The 22,921-nt window shown below is 40.8% G+C and overlaps 1 protein-coding gene across 4 annotated transcripts in view; it reads right to left on the bottom strand.

Moving 5' to 3' along the window:
- Positions 1–1,523: 1,523 nt before the first annotated feature.
- The window catches only part of PRR16 (proline rich 16), a 160,912-nt gene continuing 139,514 nt past the window's right edge, over positions 1,524–22,921 (bottom strand). For all 4 annotated transcript variants that reach the window (XM_082191633.1, XM_082191631.1, XM_082191630.1 and 1 more), the window contains exon 3: positions 1,524–4,289. The gene's annotated coding sequence lies outside the window, so the exon portion shown is untranslated. The remainder of the gene's footprint in view (positions 4,290–22,921) is intronic.

Genomic DNA, 22,921 nt, shown 5'->3' with positions numbered 1-22,921 from the left:
CTGTGATTCAAATTCAAATGTCTTTCTAAAGTTGCTTGCATTTAACTTCAAATTAGAATTGAACATGCTTCCAAAAACCATTAGGCCAGTATTCTGGTTTAATCTAGAGCAGTACACTGATTCTGTGTAGTCTTCTCAACATATTTTGAAGTTTGAGTTTAAGTCTAGATGCCTTGGGGTGGATAGATGATCCGCTTGATAGCAATTTCCCCTCTACTTCTACGCAGTTATATTATAAATTGAATGTGGATACTTGATACAATTTCCTATACGACCGGTGGGGAATCTGTGGTCCCACTAGACGTTGTGGTCTCATTCTTGCTCTCTCGACCACCTCTTTAAGAATCACTTCCTCTTTTGCATCCTGTGGAAGAGAGAGGTCTATGCAATGTTGCAAACTCCACTCATTTTGGTTTTGCCCCACCTACTATTAGCATGTGCAGGTACAAACGTGGTCTTCTCAATTGCTCCCCTGCAATTTTGGAGAGCCCTCTCCTCCAGGGGGACATTATAGATTCCAGCTATGGGTATTTTAACTGTAAGAGTTGATTGAATTGCGGCCAATGTGATGGAAACATCACTTGGACAAACTAGCATGCAAAAAATTCACCCAAATAATGGAAATGAGCTAGATCCATTTTTTATTTTTTTATTTTTTGTTAAAATCAAGACCAGGTTAAGCGCTAGCAGCTAGTTGACCATCTCGGCTAAAAACATCCACCACCTAGTTTTTCTTCCATGTAAACGACTTGAAGTGAGTTTAAAATACAGGATTTGTACTCAGTTGAACTTCTCCATTCTGCTACAGCGATTTTTACAGGAATGGTCAACTAACAGCTAGCAGGCAGTATTTAGTCCAACTTGATTTATTTGCACCACAGCCCGCATTTTCTGTGGCATGTGAGCAAGCAAAGGCACTCCTCTCATCTGAAAATGAGAGGTTACCCTGGTAAGGAAATAGCCTCTGGGACTAGCTCTTATTTCCAATGGATCACGTTGAAGGGGACGAGTGATCAGCTGTGGTTGCAGAACTATGAACTGGTGTCTGAAGTCAATGTTAAGACTAGATGGTGGTGAATAAACGCTAATTGAGATAGGAGTTGGTATTCTTCTTTTTGGATAGGTTTGGATTCAATCAGCAATGCTGATGGCATGTGGTACAGTCTATCCCAAACTGCCACTTCAGACCATAGATTACCTGAATGCTTCACTTTTTTTATATAAAAATAATAATCCTCCCTGAATATTGACATGTTGAGAAAAAAGATTTTATTTTAACACGTATTCTGATGTGCAAACTTTCAATGGGCTGGGATTTTAACACCCCCACCTCCCGGAGAAACATCGAAATATGTACACCTTGAATCCAAGATGGCCTGTACCACATCATATTTCTGCATTCTTCACATCCTTCTTGCAGGCGAACTGGCAAAGTAAGAGATTGGTATCTCAAAAGACTCTCTCGGTGCCTCCTTTTTTCTGTTGGTGAGTGCGTAAAATTATACACAGTATAGAGAACTCAGGAAAAAGGAAAATATATAATTTTATTCAAAACAACTTGAGCATCAAAGGAATCTATGAACTGATAATAACAAAATACTGCACTGGATGGATACAGCGACTCTTTCTGTTTGCAGATTATGGATGAGATTATCAAGCAATTTCTCACTTTTTGATCCCCCAATTTAGCAACGGCATCTTTAACAGAACCATATTGTAACAGTTTGGAAATAAATAAATTTATGCAAGGCAATGCAAAAGTCATGTGATATAATGTGTCTTGTGTAATTTAAGAATCAAGCCTCCTTACAAATTGTTTTAGCTTCCAGAATCTAAAGCAGGGATGAGCAACGTATAGTCAGTCATATAGTTGCATAAAAAGCCCCATATTATATTTTTGCAACTTGTGGTCAGTTGTTAGAATCCTGAGATTCTCAGATTGCATGTAAAAAAAACCAAGTAAGGTTTTAGCCCTCATTGTGGTGAAGAGAAGATCATGATGGCAACAAATATTAAAGGCTCAAAATATGTGTATTTTAAGGAATAAAATACTTGTGGGAAGAATCGCTAATCTTTGTATCCAAATTAAGTTCTAAGAAATTTGGTCTTAAGAACTGGCATTTGAACTTCATGTGTATGTATATCAAACGAAGGGCAACATAGATAAGAATGAATTGACCTCTCTTTGACTTTCTAGATTGCACTGACAACATTCAGGAGTGACACGTAAGAGAAGAAAGAGTATCACTTGTGAAAGTGTTCCATCAGGTTGAATTAAGCTTTTTTCGCAACAACTTCCGAGCAACTGCAATCAATGTAACATGACCAGTATGGATTGGCATTGATTCTATTTCTGAAAATGATATGCGGATAATGGAACTGTGTTGCAGCTCCTGATTGTTCCAGCAAACATTCTGGGCACTGGGAAATTGATGGGTAGGTTAGGGCATGCTGGCAATTCTGATCAACCAACCAGACAGCATGCAGTTACAGGGCTTAGGAGGATACTTCACAGCTGATCCTTCACATCCCATTCCAGCTCCATCCTAGTCCACGCAGTGTGGCTTGTACTAAGGGCAGATTAGATGCCCTGCTATAATGCTTTGGAGGGTGTCTCCCACTGCCCTGCTATACAGGTGCAAATCTAGGACAAACATGGAGCAGAGGCACTATGTAAGGGGCTGGGCATTCCTGCTGACTGCATTATGTACGGCCCCCAATAGTCCTTTCGTACATGCAGAGGCCACAAACTGGATCATATTCTGCACTGTGTACAAGCAAGCTCACCGTTGCCAAAGACGCTGTCCACTCCTGAATCAAAATTATCTGCTATAACTTTCAAGCAAACTACATTAACTAAGTACTTCCTTCGGAATATTAAAAATAACCTATGTGTTGAGATTAAAAATTAAAATACAGCCTTTCTGGATATCCATACATATTTTCCAGTAGAAATATACTTTATAATTCTACAAACAACATTTTATATTAAAGCTTTCAGTCTGCAAATCATTATGATTTAACATGGCAAAACAAGTGTTTTGGTTCTTGTCTTTAAAACTCCCTTTTTGGTGAAGGAGATTGGAAGGGGCACAACATGGACAAATAATGGGAATCAGCAAAAATAAGTGATTGCAAATGATACAAACACCACATTTATTTAGAAAAATAAACTGAAAATGCCTGTTTAGCTGGTACATTTTCCATGAAGGACAGATAATTGGCTATAAAAATGTTATGTGTCAAATACGTAGTAGAAATGTTTTTTTCTCTTTCATTTATCCTATTAACTCGGAGGGTACCGTCAATGTGAGCAGTATAGGTCAATTTCTTTGCTGTTACAATGATACAAAAATGTATTAAAAATTAGATCTGTTCTAAAATCCATGTTAGCCTGTTGATGCTTTTTCTATTATTATTTTCTATATCTCAGGCTTGAGGAGCAACAATTTGCCTTGTGAGAAAGATTCCAAATGTGACAGGATAGAAGGGCATTAACTTTTCTTCACTTTTGATGATGGGCTTTTAATCTCCTGTAGAAGGCCCTCAAGGTACATCTTCCTGCGGGCAGAAATTTCATGAGGCCATCTGTGCAAATGATGGCCTACACATCATTCCCCTGAATGGAAGTGACAGTGCAAATATTAGAAGTGCATTGAGATGCGATCTGTAACAACTGAATTATTTCGGCAGAGGACAGGAAACAACATCTTTCCAAGCATCTTCGAAGCATTCGTCCTTTCTTCATCTATGGCTTTGAATTTGCACAAGGGACAACAACGGCCTTCTCTTTCCACCCACGATGACAAATCTTTCATTGGGACTAAATGCACTGATTGCTCTTGAGTCGTTTAAGTGCTTCATCCTTTCATTCAGCTACATATATTTAAATCTTAAAAAACTGGACACTTGCTGGACCATGTGATTACTAACTGGCTGTTCTCAATTTCTTTGCATCGAAATCCATTCGGAGCAGGATCTGGAGATGGCTGTTTCTTTGATGGGGTGAGATCGTTACTCCTTTTTCTTCCTGTGTCAAGAGTGAATGGTACTTAAGGCTGTGGCTTTTGTTAGGGCTCAGCTCATAGCTGCTGGATATGAGTCCGGTGATTTAATGCAGATTACTCCAGTGATCAGTTGTGCTCTGGCTCAAGGGCTCCCGTGCTCTAAGAAGGCTCCCTGTTGTTACGATTAAATATGGCCTGAAAGAAGTTGCTGTGTCGAAACTGTCATGGGAAAAATTGATTAACATGCCTCCAAAGGTTGACATTCCTTCTAGCCCGAAGGAGCTGCAAGGGAACAAAGAAACAAAAGAGTGGCAGGTTACAAAACATATATTATATGTATATGCACACATATAGCCAGTTAAAATACCATCCCTTCTTGGTGCTCATGCAGCTCTGAATGCTCAAACTTGTGAATCTGTTGATCCAACCATCTACTTGGCAGTTGCCAGTGTTCTGCCCCACTAAAAAGGTGCCAGCTTTGTCTCAATGCCTCCTGTTGAGTTCTATGGGCCAAAACAAAAGAGCTGGAATCCTGGAGATCAAACCTGTTTCTGACTCCAGATCCCGAAAAATGTTTCTACCCCAATAATGTCCCTCAGAGCATACCCTTCTCTTCTCTGAAGCATGCTGAACAGCTGATCTTCATTGTGGACAAAGTAACATGGAAACTTGATTTCAATGGGATTAAGATGCACACTAAACCACTATGTTTCCCCCCCAGCAGTAAAAAAATGTATGAAATAAATAAACACTGCTAGACTCAGAGGTGCCAACTTGAATAAAATATTTGGGGGCAGGTAAGCCTCGCCCCACATTATCAATCACATGATGTGGCACATACACACTATTTGAATGGTGATGCCCATCTACTGTGGAGGGGCCAGCCCCCTCAAATCTTTTATGGGGAAGTCAAGGGACCTCAGCCCCTAGGAGATGGCTCCTATGGCTAGAATCTTGGCTTTATCAGTAAAATACCATTCCAGCGAAATCATGAGTCACATCCGCTTGTTTCAGGCAAAAATCAGGTGGTATTTTAGAAATGTACAGTGCAATTCTATGAATGGCTGTTCAAAAGGTAAGTCCCACTGAATTCCATGAAACCTCCTTCCAGGTAATCGGGGACAGGATTTCAACCCGACGGGGTTTTCCACATATTAAATTTATTTATACGTGCGTTGTCAGACGTTACACAAGTCAGTCAGCAAACATGACTAGTGCTTGCCTAAAGAGAGTATTCATGGCCGGAGTGCACAGCTTCACACTATACATGCTTGTATTAAAGTTGCACAACTTGAGAATTTATAAAACAGGTACCCACAAGACCATTCTCATTTCCACTTCACACCTGGGGTGATCTGACATGCCATCTCAAATCCAGTCTCTACCAAGAGCTCAGTGACTAATCACTTATTCATCACAGACCTATCATGGACTTACCAGTAGCAGCTTTTCAGCCAAGGCCTGATGCCATGCCCCATACTTCAGACCAAATTTTAATTAAACGTAGCTGTGAATACAGCTACAGTACCTGCTATTGCTTCAGTACCCTGTCCAGGCCCTGAAAGAATCCTTACATATAAAATTAATCCTTAGGCCTTTTATTTTTAAGGAGAGTCATTGGAAAGTCAAGCCCCATTTCAAAGGAAGTTGTACTTCAAACAGAAGCCTTGGTACACTGTTAAATATAAATATTTCAAAAATTCCTTCTATTAAATAATCCATTGGAGTAGCCCATTCTTTTTCTCAGCCTCTTTCTATGATAATGCTCTGCACACACCACAAGGAAAGCTATGGTCCGCTGAATCAGGACTGGCTTCAAAAACCGTGTGATCAACTGTAGTACACGTGGGTTCCCCATTTTACAGTCACAACCAGCTGGACAGCTGAGATAAACTCCTTCCAAGATCTTCCCAACCCTGAATAAGGCATGTCCAATTTCAACATGTTTTTTAAAATTGTGCACAGGAAGATTTTTAGTGAGCATAGAGAGAGACAACCAGTGCCTTCATGTCCTGCTTGTCATGCATACATACATACAGTGGTACCTCGGGTTACATACGCTTCAGGTTACATACGCTTCAGGTTACATACGCTTTGCTTCAGGATGAGAACAGAAATCGTGCTCCGGTGGCGCGACAGCAGCAGGAGGCCCCATTAGCTAAAGTGGTGCTTCAGGTTAAGAACAGTTTCAGGTTAAGAGCGGACCTCCGGAACGAATTAAGTATTTAACCCGAGGTACCACTGTATATCATTTTATTTGTATATTGCCTTTCCACAGTTAAAACCATGATCAAGGCAGCTTACCAAAAAAATGCATTAATTCAAAACATAACAAAAGTAGTCATGAACAATAATAAAACATCAAAAAGGATGCAATCAATTTTTTAAAAATTACACCTAAATCACAGAGCTGGAAGGAATCCCAGGGTCATCTTTCTAGTGCAGCCCTCTGCAATGCAGGAAACTCAGCTAAAGCATCCATGACAGATGGCCACCCAACCTCTGCTTAAAACCCTCCAAGGAAGGAGAGTCCACAACCTTCTGATACTAAAAATGAATATTGATCACAGCAACAGCCCACCCTGAACAAAAATCGCCTGACCAATACCCCAGCCCAAGAGTGTTCAGGAGCCTCAGCTTCTGTAGCAGGAGTCAATCAGGGTTCCACTATCCCAGGCCAGGTGGGAAAAGGCCAGCAAGGCAGGGAGCAGGTCTTCCATGACTCACAGCCAAGATGTCAGCTTCCCACAGACATCAGGTTGGAAACTGTGGGAAACAGGGTGCTGAGCGAGATGACGGTGTCTGAGTGTGTGATGGGGCAGACCTATGGAGCCACCCTCCCAACACCTGTGCTGTGGCTGCTTACTTGAAAAGGGTTGAGATGGGATGAGCTTGTGGGCACACAGTTGCACCAATGTGTAATGGCGGAGCTTCATGCTCTGGCACCGGGGGGTGGAGAACAGGCTGGTGCGCGTCCCGGGGGCATTTTGCACGTCCTGGGCACCACCTGTGGATGCGTGGTGCCCAGCGGGATTGCCTGCCAGGGGTGGTGCGCTCCCCCCGCACCCCTCTTCCTCCGCCAGTGCCAACATGCAGCTCCAATCTCGGCACTGTCTGGCACCAACCCCGTCAAACAAGCAGCAAACAAACTGCCCTGCCTACTGTTAAATCGGTCTTTTATCTGGCACTTCTATCATACACTATTGATGAATCTAGCTAGTAGCAGCTTTTGAAGGACTTAAGAGACAGGCCTTGACCAGTTGTGCTACCTGCTATCTGTAAAATGGAAATGTCAGGGATTAATAAACCTTGCACTTATATGTTTTCTACCACTGAATTTTGTGCCAACAAACAGAGACTATCAAAGAATTAAACTCGAGAGCAGGGATTCACGTACATCTGTGATGGCTGGGAGAAACGAAACAAACACGCACATGCCACAGCACTGACAACCTGACGACCTGGGTGCATTCTAGGCTGACGTGAAAGATGCTGAGTTTACAAGTTTTGAAAGGCTGCGGAAACTTGCAACTGTCTGGGACCAGAAAGTAAATGTGCGTTCTTTACAGCTCACTTATTATCATCAATAATGAATATTCTGTAATTGGATCTTAGTTAAAAATTCTGTTGATGCAAGGAGCCAAGAGAGAATCCATAGCACTTCCCTGAAGCTATTTTGGTTCTTTGTCTCGAACAGGGGTGTTACATAGCAACATTTCCCCCTTCAATAAAACAGGGACTAGGATTCTCAACTCAAGACAAATTTTCAGAACGATGCAGTAATTGGTGAAGTTTCCCGCCACAAACTCGTGATTAAATTGACATAATAGGAATACATGTGGGCATTAATTATTGCAGCAGCATCCAATTCCGCAAGGAACTTTTGAACAGATGGATGTAGTTTTAAACATACATTAAAAAATAATGATATGACATTGCAATTATGTTGGTATTTAGCCCTGCTGAAGAAAGTTTGAGAACTCTTTTGGAGCTTTACAACTTACTTTCTTTGTTTTTTCCTTTTAAGGAAGGATTGTGATTTTTTTTTTTTACTCCCGATCAGAATTAGATGACATTTTCAGGGTGCATCCTGCTAAATTTCAGAAGTGGTGCAGTAATATCTCCATGACAGTTTTGGGATGGGTAAAAAAGAATCACTCAAACTTTCCTAGTGTTTTGTGGTCAATAGTAGTCATAAGAGAGATGCCATTGGGTAAAAAACCCTGATGAACTATGGACAACTAGGTCTGTGGGGCTTTTTCTGCCTCACACATTTAAAATTGATTTGGCAGCAACAAGAACTAAAACTAATTTGCTTTCCGCTTAACGGCATCCCCTCTGAATAGAAGGTTGATCCAAGAGTCACAACAGTGCTCTTTGTAGTATTTCAGATTTAAGCAAATTCCATTCCTCTTAAGTATAGAAAATAACATTTTGTTCTCTTTTAAATAAACCAACTTGCCTTCATCAGTTCTGCCTTATCCTTGTACGACTGAACACATGTGAATGTGTGAATTCATAAACAGGCTGGAACCAACATGTTGCCCCAAGATATCCTCTACTATGAAGCCTGCAGTATCGTGGCACTGTATGACTGACCATTTATTGAATTTCTATCCCACCTTCCCTCCCAAAGGACTCCAGGGTTTCAAACAGACCAAAGAACCTTAGTATAATCCTTCCATATTGTAAGTGCAAAAACTGGGTGTGCAGTTAAGAATTGGGCTGCCGCATAAGAACACACAGCTCTGACTGCTATTTTTCCATTCCCAGAGTGTTCAGAAGTGAAATGAAATCAGAACTGTACTGAAAAGAACAAACAAGTCATCTTGCTCTCGTATCAAATGTGAATTGCAAAATGTATTTCTTCAGCCCCCCACTAAGGCAGATGGGCAAGTTTTGTAGCACAAATTTGAGTGCTGGGGAGTAGCCACTAGCATCAAAGGCTATTAAATATACTATACCAAAGCCTGGAAAGAAGGTCATTTTGCATAATCCAAGAACACCGATATTTTTACAACCTAGAATTTGTACAGCCGACAGGCATCATTATACTAAACTGGATCCATGCATAGCTTGTTTCAAAGAAACTCAAGAGTTTTAAAATCCCACAACAACCCATAATTGATGGTTAGGCTGGGAGGGAGTGACTTGACAAGGTCCTCTAACTGTGCAATCCTATATATGTCTAACCAGACGTCCAGATCAGCAGGTACAGGGTTGTAGCCTATGAAATCTTCAAAGCTCAGTGTAGATATGAACCAGAAGTCTTGTTCAAAATTACATATATCCTAAGTCAAATGCTTTGAATTGCAGCTGGACAGGGAAAGGCATTTGACAATTTCGTCTTCTATATTCATCTATCCAGAGCAACACTTCAGTGAAGACAAATAGTAGGTGGAAGCCCATAAATGTTGTTTACCTCAGAGCCCAACATTTATCTCATTCTCCCCAATTTCTGCCAATTCTTTTCTCTCGTCTCCAAGAAGAATACACATCATTTAAGCACTAAGCAAGATAGAAACTGCTCTAGCAACATGCAGCAGTGCAAGGAGAGAAGATTGCTTTTGCAAAGTTTTAGTTTCCAACAAAAGCTATATTGTTATACTTCCTTTTTAAAATGTGCTGTTAGAAAGTTGTCCAGACTGTTTGAAACCCTTCTGAGTGGAGCCTACCTTCCAGATGATAAGGAAATCTGCCTTTGTTGAACCTAAGCCTTTCAGGGATTCAGTGCAAACAAATGCAGGATTACTTAAGTGGGTTAACCCCATCCCAATTATGGTTAGTGCTCACTAGATCTAGTGGGATTACTGGGAGGTCATGGGAATGGGGCCAATGAGGAAATGGATGTGTGGCCTGGTTCCAGTTTTCTCTCTATCCTCCTCCCTTGCAAAGATATATGAATATATAAGCATGGCAGTTTTACAAAATAGTACTTAGCTAAACTAGATTGCATCTTACTTTGCTTCAGGAGTCCCCAATTTCACGGCTGCTTATCTGATAGGAAAAATGTTGTGTGGCCTCTACCTCTTCTGTTTCTATTCCTACCCTCCACTCTTGCAAAGAAATAGCGATCGCTTAACTGTTGCAGTGGGGACGCGGGTGGCGCTGTGGGTTAAACCACTAAGCCTAGGACTTGCCGATCAGAAGGTCGGTGGTTCGAATCCCCACGATGGGGTGAGCTTCCATTGCTTGGTCCCTGCTCCTGCCAACCTAGCAGTTCGAAAGCACATCAAAGTGCAATTAAATAAATAGGTACCTCTCCAGCGGGAAGGTAAACGGCGTTCCCGTGTGCTGCTCTGGTTTGCCAGAAGTGGCTTAGTCATGCTGGCCACATGCCCCAGAAGCTGTATGCCGGCTCCCTCGGCCAGTAAAGCAAGATGAGCACCACAACCCCGGTGTCAGCCACGACTGGACCTCATGGTCAGGGGTCCCTTTACCTTTACCTTTAACTGTTGCAGTGGTAGTTAGTGCCTAAGTAAGCTATAAAGTCCTACGCTTGTCTTCAGGATAATCCCCACAGAACACAGTGGGGTTTACGAACAAAATCAAATAGGACTGTGTCAGCAACCACCACTGCTTATAAGAATAATCATAATTTTATTATTTATATGCTGCCCATCGGACTGGGTTGCCCCCACTCTGCTTGCAAAGTTTGTTTTAAAAAGGAACAAAACAGTTCAGTTCATCCAAATGCACATTTTAGTTTGTAATGCAAAGAACAGAGAAGGGACTGTACTAGAGCTTTGGGGAGTTTTGGCAGGTGGGCAATGCCCTAACTGCACTGAGTGAAGGGCCTTCATTGCCTACGTACATTGGTGCAGAACATTGAAACTTACGGAGTAGTGCTCTTTATCAGGCACACATCACCCCAGTGCACTGGTTGCAAATTAGCCACTCAGACAGTTTTAAGATCTTGCTATTTGCATATCTAGCTTTAAACAGCTCGGGACTAGGTTACCCAAAACACCCACTGCCTGGTAAGAGCATCAATACCAGCAAATGGAATCTGGATAGTTTTGCCGTTTTCCTGGTGATTATCGGCATATGGTAACATGGAGAAAAGCTTTTTCACCTAGTGGCACCCATGTTGTGGAATGCTCTCCCTGCTGATAAACAAGAGGCGCCATGGCCTTCTACTGGATCCCGAAGACGCAGTTGCTTAGACAAGCATTCCCCCGGTCTCCCGATCGAATGGTTTTAATTGCTTTTTTAATAGTTATGCTGTTTTAATGGGCTTGTTTCATTGTACATTTTAATTATTGATACCTTTAATGTTTTGATGAAATAGTTTTATTGTGTATTTTAATTACACGGGGATGTATTTTTTATAATTGACTTTACCCTTTCAAATTAATTAATTAATTAATTAATTATAGTCATGGTATTGTTGCCTTGTTTGCTTTGGGGAGCTCGTACATGTTAGGAGAAGAAGAAGGAAGAATACAAATAACAAAATCAGTATCAGTCGGAAGTACTGCCATAGATTTGCTCCTCCCCAAAAACAGCTTTTCAGTCTATAAGATAACAGCTTCTATTTAAAGAATTACCATTTGTTTTAGAATAGGAATGTTTCTGGTTAGAAAGGAAGTGGGCGGCTCTCAAACTCCACCTCTATGATCCGCCCAGTTTTGCCCAAACAAGATTGTCCTGATTGGATGTGACCCCGCCCCCAGTTCACTACTACCCTGTTCAAGCTTAAGCGATTGGGGGGGGGGGAATCTTTGCTACTATGACTGTAGCATGGCAGGGACACTTAATAGTTGAAGGATAAATGGAAGCTCTTTATTCAAGGAATGTGCTCAGTGTAAGTATTGAAAAGCTTCCGAACATTACCTGTTTCATTCAGCTGATACATTTCTGATGTCTACTGTTCACAAGCTCTCGGGCTTCGTAATAGGATTAGTGAAGTTTCTATTGGTTCTGAGGAAATAACCAATTTTCCACTCATCGCTTTGAACACCCACATGAATATGTAGCAGCTTCCTGGCCACTTCCCTACTTGGTGCTCTGATGAATGGGATTTTAATAAAAATGGGGACTTGAATAGCAGTAGGCTGGACTAGATGTTCTATATATTGCATTGTGTAAGGCTGGGATGGGGAACCCTCCTGTGGCCCTCCACATGTTATTGAACTCCCCAACTCCCATCAGCCCCAGCTGACATAGCCAATGGCCAGAGATGTTGGGGTTTAGTCCAATGATATCGGAGGGTCACGGGCTTTCTAGCCTTACAGTAGCTATTTAGAACAGAATAGTATGAAGAGTGAATCCTGCTGTTTGCATATTATAAGGTCCGAGAGCCCTTTCAGTGCTTCGGTACGAGCGAGAGTTTCCCCCCCTAGAAATGTATTTAAGGCTTTTCAACCAAGCCACAGATGGTACTCTTGCTGCTTCAAAGTCCTCACAAAGCATTTCATTCTCTGCATGAGACAGATTGCTGAACCTGTCAGAGAATGCTGGCAGAGGATCTGATTAACAAAGAAGGTTAGATGGCAAAAATCAATGTGGTAGCATAGAAGAAGCTACTACACTGAACTAACAGTATGGACTGTCAAGCAATGCATTTTGTTACATTTCCTTACATCCAGGAATGGTTTGTTCATAGGCTTGCATCGGAAAGAACTTGCTCAAAAAAACAAGGAAAGCTAAAAATTAAGAGCATCAGTAAGGTGTTTTGTTTTGTTTTTCCAAAGGATTTGGGGCTATGGGTTTCTCCATATGTCTATAAACTCCCTTGATATTTGTTAGCACCTCAACCTTTGATTCTGCTCCTTATAAGTATCACCAGTTTTTGATGATCTGTTATACATGGGTGCGTCCAGTGACTTCAATAGATTTGCCTGCACACAACTGTGAGTAGGTCCACAGCATCTGACTGCATCCTTTGAAAACAATGGAGGTACTCATGTATGAAGGGAAATTATTGATGGGGTCTCTGAAAAGCATGCATTGTTAATACATCTGTATGCATCTTTTCCTAAAGCCATGTATTTTATTTTTTAAAAAAAGTTTAAAAGTGTATGTTTTAACATGCAGGCACGTACGCAGAAAATAGTAAGAGTCAGGTCTGTCATAAGACTTGTAGACTCAAATGCTGAATGCAGCCAGAACGCAAGTGGATGATTATAATCCAAAGCAAACATAAAGAAATAAATTTCCTGTTGAGGTTTATAATCTACTGTCAGGAGCATAAGTCAGTTGATCTGCTCCTACAATATGAACAGAAAATGTGCCTGATCAGGCAGGGCATCATGCCAGGGAGCAAGCAAGCCTGAAGGAACAAAATGAGCTAGCAAGGTGCACAGCCTACAAGCTGGAAACAGGGAAGTCTGACTTTGCTAGTGATAAATTGCTCAGATAATGAGTTAGGAAGGAGATGCTGTGATGAAACAGGTGGATTTGAGTCACCGAATTCGCTGGTAAACGGACTTCAGAATTGTGGGATCTACTTTGGAGGTGAAAAAAGGAAAAAAAAAACCTAAAACCATGAGATCCACAAATGAGGATCTGGTGTAAAAGCCCAGGAGTTCATGGTCCTTCCAAACAAAAATACATTATTGGTTAACCCAGCCTTCATCATTTCAGCAACAGAATGTGTTGGGGGGGGGCATTTTGTTCTGGGAGGCAGAAATTCTTGCCCATCTATTTCACAATCACCAAGAGACTTACCTTTTGTCTACCCACTCAAGAGATTTTAATCAATTACAGCAAATATTGTATGCATTGCCTAATAAAGATTAGCTGCTCTTGCCTACTTCTAGCCAATGAAAAATGCTGGATATAGACGTTAGGAGTTTTTGGTGTCTGGGTCAAGGGAACAGGTAAGGAAGTTTGCTGATCACAGAAGAACCAAATATGGCTGTGTGCATGTAAGGTGGTTGAGAAACCCAGATTACTTTGCTATATCACAGCACTGCCTAACGTATTTACATGCCAGCCATTCCTATAACAAATGACCCTTTGGTGCCAGTCTGGGCAAGAGAATCTAGCTCACTTCTGGGAAGGGAAGCTTTGGTTTGACATTCCTCAACCTGCTAGTAAAAACTAAACTTCTCTTTCAAGATAGGGCGGAGGGTCTTGCTATACACAACACCGACAGTATCAAGTTATCTTTCACTAATGATTTGATGATGTCTTCAAGAGCAGTAAAACACACATCAGCAATAAGGTAGGAAGGCATTTGGTTTTTTGATCACAGACTGTATACCCAAGCGGATAACTAAGAATGACGGTGATTGTGGATGACCAATCCCCTGGTGTGTCTGGATTTACTAAACTGAAGCCTATCATTCATGCTTTCTCCTAAAATGAATTAACCCAGAAAAACAGAGCAATCTAAAATCCACAGTTAACAATTAAACATACTTTATGAGGAAGTCCACATAATTTCCATTAACCATTTCCATGTATTCCCTCACCCCCGTTTTTCAGACAATGTGCGTAAAGAAAAAACCTGAAAAATTTGATGAATAATCAAGCTCAATAAGGCAAGCATGAAAATGCGGAGGGGAAAAAAATAAAGGTTGTGTCTTTTATGAGGTCTCCTAAGATACTGTGAATATATATGAATCAACCTTTAGATTGGATTTTGTAGGGGAGAAAATTATCTGCTTATTGCATTTGTAACTTGCCTTTCTTCCCTGATGAAACTCAAGGTGGCAAATTGGATTTCAAAGGTTGTTTTCCATGCTGGCATTCCTCCTCCCAGTGCTGCTGAGTTTCAGCGATGTTGAACTATATGTCTTTCCCTTATTCTCAGTGGGATACCTCCAATGGTGGTGGAAGAGAATACAAGTCTATTTCTTAAATTATTTCTTCATATGGAGAAGCAACTACAAAAAAGCTCTCAAGCTTAGTCTTGGAACAACTTTCACATCATGAATTGCTATTTTTTTTATTCTGAACGTAAGTCCACCATCCACTGAAGTACTTAACTTTTTTCTCTTCTGCAACTTCTATTATGGCAGTCACATTTTTAAAAAAGTGGATACGATACATTTCAATATTACTTAAGCAGGTGAAAACTGTGGCTTGATTTAAAATAAGTAGGTGTTTTTCAAAACATTACCGCCAACTCTGCTTAAGTAAAATCAAAGACAGGTGTCATCGAAAGCTTGGAGCCTATTCATTTATCACAAAAGAAATGTAGTTGTATGCAAGATCTCTGGCTTGGAAAAGGAGGTCTTGTTATTTCTACGGACAGTGCTTTTTTCGGGGGGGGGGAGGACGATGATGACAGAGGGTTACACATACTCCTAAACATTTTCTGAATCTAAGTTTGGCCTCATTGAAGGGCAGTATTTCAATGTGATTAGGAAAATGAGAGTATCCCTAAAAAAATTTAAAGAAAAAAGCACTGTCTACATCAGTTAACACGAACATTTGTTCTTCCAACACAGCTTTAAGAACATGTGGGTGTTTACATCTGCAATAAGTGACCAGGACAGGGCTCAGAAACCTCTGTGATGGCTCAGTGATAAATTGTTTGGTATTATTTTATCATTGTAAGCCATGTAACAGTCTTTCGCAAATGTAGCAAGAAGCGTTGACAATGTGAACAATCAGCCAGAAACAAAAAGCTACCAGTATCTGTAAGTTATTATCCCGTCCTGTCCCCCTGCTTATCAGTATGCTGTCAACATCCAGCCCCCCCACCTCCTTTCCATCTGATTCCAGGAGAAACGCAGTAGTCCTGAATCACTATCTGAAACTGAGAGTTGAAGATATACTTGCTTGCTCCAAACAGGATTTTTGGCAGTAAGGACTGCTGACTCTGGAATAGGGGTGCATCCTGCTCTGGATGAGGGTGGTACTTTTGAAGAAGCAGGGATATAGCGTGAATGTCTTCCTGGATTCTGCTGTGGTTAGGAGACCTTTTGCTCAGGTTTGGCTAGTGTACTGCAGATTAAGATGGCTGGTCTTGCCACAGTTACATATGCTCAGGTTTCTCCAAGCCATTCTAATATCCTCTGCGTGACACTGACCTTGAAAAGTGTACTGCAACTGGTGCTTTGAGGACATCACACTGATTTCAAATCAGCTGCACAGGATCGCAATTTGTTTCCAGGCTCAGTTCAAGGTGCTAGTTGGTCCTCAAAGTTTGTCCAGTTTTGTTGTGTGTTTTTTAAATTCTTTACGACTACTTTTGTTATGTTGCAGTTACGTATTTCCTTCATGTCGTAAGCTGCCTTGAGCAACATAAACATAAAATTATGTATGTATGTTCTTACCTTTAAGAGTTCAAATGCTTAGGAATAACCATCTCCTCTAGAGATGCCAATTAACTTGCTCAATTTTTAAAAGTTTCACTGTTTTCTTCAGTTGCCATCACTGAAAGTGGTGCTATGGATTAATATAGCATGGTAAGGTTTGCAGCACCTTGTATCAACAGGTTTTACTCCCTGATAATGGGCATCCCTGGAGGGGGTGTGGAACAGGACCTGGCCATAGGTTTACAGGCCCTGGTAAAAATCTAGATTAGATTACTTTAATGCACTGTACCAGGGGTGGCCAGAAATGTCAACTGGTTTAATATGTAGCAGAAAGGCTCCTTACTTGCATGGATACTCAAGGACACCCTCCTCCCTGTTAAAAGAAAATGGTCTCCAATCAATGGAGAGGCAACTTTTGAAGTAGGGGGTCTCCTGTGCTCATGGGGGTTCCACCCCATATGCAGAATGGGAGTTCTAAAGCACATGGGGAGTTTTCACAAATACAAGAGGCTGCTTGCTTCAGATGGTCATCCTTCAGGGGTTGGAGGACAACTGGAATAGTGGCAAGGTGGAGTTAACACTCATAGAATCATAGAGTTGGAAGAGACCACAAGGGCCATCGAGTCCAACCCCCTGCCAAGCAGGAAACACCATCAGAGCACTCCTGACATATAGTTGTCAAGCCTCTGCTTAAAGACCTCCAAAGAAGGAGACTCCACCACACTCCTTGGCAGCAAATTTCACTGTCGAACAGCTCTTACTGTCAGAAAGTTCTTCCTAATGTTTAGGTGGGATCTTCTTTCTTGTAGTTTGGATCCATTGCTCCGTGTCCGCTTCTCTGGAGCAGCAGAAAACAACCTTTATCCCTCCTCTATGTGACATCCTTTTATATATTTGAACATGGCTATCATATCACCCCTTAACCTCCTCTTCTCCAGGGGGTCCCCATACATGTATATGCAACATGGAACCAGAATGCCTTCAGCGTGACATATGGTGATGTATGCTACCAAATAAAATGGAAGATAGCTGTAGGTAAGAGCATGAATAGGGAATATTTATTCCAAATAGAAACACATAAAGAGCTCCTTTGCAGATAATAATTCTGGACCCATATCTTTAAGTATCCGTAAGAGGAACCAGTTATTTCATGCTGGTGTCAAATTATTCAAACTGACCTAGATTATGTTTTCTGTTATCAGCCACAATTAACAAATTATCTCATAACAAATGAATTTTGTAATGTCCAAATTATGTAACAGATATTATATTTGTTGATTGTATATTATATCATACAATCTTGTATATTATATTATACAATATAATATATTATATTATATATGATTGATTCATGCTACAGTCCTGTGAACACTTGTCAAAATACAATGGGATTTATTTCTGAGTAAACTCACAATGGATTGAGTTGTCATTTCTCTCTCAGTATATATATATATATATATGCTTTCGTAGATTTTCACGGGTACAGGAATGCAGGTTTTGGTGTCTTCGGGTGTCTTCCCGTGTAAGAGTCGGGGTGTCTGGGCGACGTTTCGACGAGGTCTCACTCGTCATCTTCAGGCTGGTGCTTTCGGCTTCTTGTTACTGGAACAGAGCAGAGTCTGGTATTTGAGTTCCTATAAATACTGTTGAGGGGTGTGGTGTATAGCCTCCAACGTTCTGGGCAGAGAGGAAGTTCCTAGATTAGTGTGCCTTTTCTTCTTTTGTTCCTTAATTACTTGAGGGATATCTTGGGTGATTTCATGAGTGATATTCTGAATATCACTGGGTGGGTCATTAAGTGTAGATTAGTTGCTAAAGCTTTCGTGTCTTGACCTCTTGAGCTTGTGAAGAGTTTTTCTGAGAAGATGGCTGTGCTGCATTTAGTTGTGCTCTGGCTTGGCTTCGTGTATAGGGGCGAGCTATGGTTTTGTGTCTTGTGCCAGCCAGATCTGTGTAGGGATTGCAGGGGGGTGCAGCATCCGGAGGTGCCACTATAGTTTGGCTACTGGATGGATGCAATCCCTACACAGATCTGGCTGGCACAAGACACAAAACCATAGCTCGCCCCTATACACGAAGCCAAGCCAGAGCACAACTAAATGCAGCACAGCCATCTTCTCAGAAAAACTCTTCACAAGCTCAAGAGGTCAAGACACGAAAGCTTTAGCAACTAATCTACACTTAATGACCCACCCAGTGATATTCAGAATATCACTCATGAAATCACCCAAGATATCCCTCAAGTAATTAAGGAACAAAAGAAGAAAAGGCACACTAATCTAGGAACTTCCTCTCTGCCCAGAACGTTGGAGGCTATACACCACACCCCTCAACAGTATTTATAGGAACTCAAATACCAGACTCTGCTCTGTTCCAGTAACAAGAAGCCGAAAGCACCAGCCTGAAGATGACGAGTGAGACCTCGTCGAAACGTCGCCCAGACACCCCGACTCTTACACGGGAAGACACCCGAAGACACCAAAACCTGCATATATATATATATATATATATATATATATATATATATATATGAGAGAGAGAATATATATAACACTCACCATGAATTCCATATACAGTGGTACCACGAGTTACAAATGCCTCAGGTTACAAACGCTTCAGGTTACAAACTCTGCTAACCTGGAAGAGTTACCTTGAGTTGAGAACTTTGCCCCAGGATGAGAAACGGAAATCGTGTGCCAGCGGCATAGTGGCAGCAAGAGGCCCCATTGGCGAAAGCACGCCTCTAGTTAAGAACAGTTTCAGGTTACGAATGGACCTCTGGAACGACTTCAGTTTGTAACTAGAGGTACCACTGTATATTCAACTTTATCAGAATGAAACGGAAAAGAGGTATTTTACTGCTGCTAGGAATGTTTTCTTCAACACTCATTTCAATTATGCTGTTCTAAATAAGCAACAAAAAGCAAATTCCTGAATTACTGCCAGCAGCATCAAATAGTCTGGGCCTGTCAAAGTGAAAGATGGCAAGCTAGTAAACAGAAAGAACACTGTCTTCTTTCTCTCTGTCTCTGAAAGACAAGCATTAAAGTCTTCTATGATACCAAATATTCAGCACCAACACTATCTCTGATAAGGGATAATGCTCTGGGGAGGGGGAAGAAGAAGAAGAGTTTGGATTTGATATCCTGCTTTATCACTACCCAGAGGAGTCTCAAAGCGGCTAACAATCTCCTTTCCCTTCCTCTCCCACAACAAACACTCTGTGAGGTGAGTGAGGCTGAGAGACTTCAGAGAAGTGTGACTAGCCCAAGGTCACCCAGCAGCTGCATGTGGAGGAGCGGGGAAGCGAACCCGGTTCACCAGATTACAAGTCTACCGCTCTTAACCACTACACCACACTGGATCTAGGAAGGGAAGAGGGAGCAAAGGGTTCAGACACATTTGCACTGTCCACATGTCCCAGTGCCCCACAAGCTGAAGGCACACCACTGGGATACACACCCTGATGTTCACCATTCACAGACACATTTATCTTAAGGCTTCCAAAGGACTCAAACCAATGGCTTCAAGTAACAAGAAGGGAGATTCCGACTAAACACCAGAAATAACTTTCTGACAGTAAGAGCTTGGAGTTTGGATAATCATCTGTCATGGATGATTTAGCTGAGATTCCTGCATTGCAGGGGGTTGGACTACATGACCTTTGGGGTACCTTCCAACTCTACAATTCTATGATTCACCATCTATGCCCTTACCCCCCCCCCCCCGCCCACAGACCCAAACAGCAAGCAGTACAGATCAGTTGAGAAAACTTGCCACAGAAGCCAATTCTCTGAGAATTTATGTTAGACGACTTTGAGACCACTTGCTGGAAACTTCCTTCATCCTTGAAAGGTGACTTGAACTTAGGAAGTAATGAAAACCAAATTTCATGTAATTTTAAATTACTACAAAAAGGTTTCAACTTGGGAAGCAATCAGACTGCAGCTCTTATGTAATTTTAAGCTATTTGCATTGCTACTTGCCTAAAGCACCTGATCTATCTCTTATTGCTCATCCAGTATTAAAAATCTGCACACTCTCATCTAGTCTGAATATTCTGTGTGATAGTACTTCGACTATCTCATCATATTTATGCATTTCCATTTCTCAAAGGAGAACTGGGCCATATATAAAATGCATGCTCTGATGGCAGATGAACAGAACTATAAGATCTGATCCATCTTTAGGAATACATTTGTAACAGTTATATTAAAAGGATATACAGTACAAGATCCCTGCAAATGTGAAATAATGTTATGGGAAATTGTTTGAAAAGTAAAGAGGTACTCAACCTTTTTGGTGTAATAAACCACAATGAAAATAACAGCCAACAACAAATTTTATGGCAGCAATATTTACATAAAGATAAGTTCTTACTGCAATAGATGGGATATGGAGTATAATAACTTATACATTCTGATCACCTGTACGTCTCTGTCTTTTCCTTAACAAGACAAATGCCATTTTTGGGAAGGGGCAATTTTCATTGGAAAAATAACATGGGAGAAGGGTTAACCTGCCAATTCCATCACAAATTTCCTAATCTGGATTAAGGCTGGCCAAAATTGAGAGACAAGATATCCAATTTCCATTTCCAATTTACCCAGCCTATGAAACTTGTGAATGATTGTAAATAGCTTATTAGGAAATAGGAGAATCGAATGTAGAAAAGAAAAACAGCTGGAAAGGCTTATTGCCATTCAGCAACAGTTATTGCTTTGCTCAGTAAAGCTTGGTGTTTCATTCTGCAAAACTGCGCTTAATCACCCTGTTCTCAGACTTTGCTGGTCCATGAGTATAATTTACTAAGTATTTTCTATGCAGGAGGAAGAAGAGTGCATCAGTTTAATCCATTCATGCCCTGCTGATGGAGTGTGTACAAATTTTTGAGTGACAGAGGATTCTTCATTTAGGAGACAGGAAAGATCATGGATTTTCGGTTACATGCAGACCAAGTTTGTGTTATGCCCCTATATGGTAGTCACTTAATTAAGCAATTTTTCATCAACATATCAAACAAAAAGAGGGTTAAAGGTGTGTGGGTTTTTTAAGTTGCAATTTTCTACTCATCTGGAAGTGTTCCACTGACATCAGGGAGACTTACTTCTGAGAAGATATGCATATGATTCTTCTGCAGAACACAGATCCACAAATATCATTGTCCCATTCAATGTACTTTCTGTATTGGTAACTAATATTATACTGTATTACTACATACAACATGGACAATCAACAGCCATTTAACAAAATAATGTATTCAAAGACCTGCTTATATTCCATATATTGCTTGCCATTATTCTAAAGTATAAAATTCATGCTGCCAGGTTGACTATCTGGCTTATACACTATTATCAATGAAAGGAACGTCATTTTCAATTGTCATTGTTTGGGGAAAAGGTATGACTAAATTAGCTCTAAAATGCATAAATGATTATTTGGTACAACCAAGACTCTGTGGATATGTTTTTGTTCAAAAGCCTTACAAAGTAAGTTATGTAAATGACAGTTCCTCTCCCTTCAGTATTAGTCTGAGAATATCATTGCAGGTCAAAGATGAAAAGCAGCCCAATATGATGCTTCCATCTCTCCAAACTTATTTTCTTTATTTTAAAAATATGTGAAACAAATCTGTTCTAGCCTACTGGTAAATAAACTTCATTTGTTCTGGTTCAGCACTTTCTCTATATTTCTAACAAGCCCACAGCCAACATACAAATAGTGATGCACTTTTCCGACTTCCTACAATAAATGTGTTGAAATTTTACGTTTCTTATGAGCGAAATTTGCCAGTACTCGGTTCATTCTGTTGTTCAGTAATAACGTGCTCTATTTTACTAATAAAAGCAATCACATGAAGTGTGTATTGCTTGAGTGTTTCTTTTCCACTCTTCTGCCATAGTTAATGGTTCCTGAGCTTGTCCATTCCTTCTGATGTCACCAGCACAGTCTGTAATTTCGTCTTGTTTGGTAAGTTTAGCAAAAGCAGCAGGAAGTCAAGCTATGAAACCACTGTATCCTCCTAGAACAGCTATCTTGTTGGCAGATCAGCAGGGACACTGTATTGACAGAAACCACAGACACCAGGCCTGAGGGTATCAACAAAATCAAGCTGCTCAAACTTTCCCCAAAGTAACAGTGCCTTGGAAATCAATTATGAAGTGCTGTATTTATATATGTATGCCATGTTGATTTTTTTTACAGCTTTCTTTTTCCATTTTTAAGCCAAGAAACTAAATTTCCTAGCACAATTTGTTGGAGCAACCCGCTTCTCTGCCATGAAAAAACACACTGAAGCAACTTTTGAGAGATGAGCATTTGAGATGCTCTTTTCTCATGGAAATGAGTTCTGAAAATTCCTTTACAGACACTTAGGGCTTGCAAAAGCATCACTTCAAGCATTTGCCCTAGATTAGCTGCCATCTGCCACCACATTGTGCCAGATTCTATGTTAGAAGCTAGATACATGTTGTAATTAGCCCCTAGTAGACAACAACCGGTTTCCTCTAGTGAGTTAAAGCTAAGTAGAACTACATTTAACAAACATTGCCGCTTGGTACAGAAGCCTAGGACATAATCTATGCAAAAGATATGGGAGAGGGATCAGCAATTTCCTATGTTCTACAATGAATCAATGGCAGACATGTTCACAGTTAAGTAGCTTTTAAGCAGCTGCTTTGTACCACCCTAATGTTGCAC

Source organism: Podarcis vaucheri, assembly GCF_965113315.1.
Source record: "Podarcis vaucheri genome assembly, chromosome: 11".
NCBI classification, from domain to species: Eukaryota; Metazoa; Chordata; class Lepidosauria; order Squamata; family Lacertidae; genus Podarcis; species Podarcis vaucheri.
The sequence above is the reverse complement of the archived record's forward strand: the minus strand, read 5'-3'. Positions and strand labels throughout refer to the sequence as shown.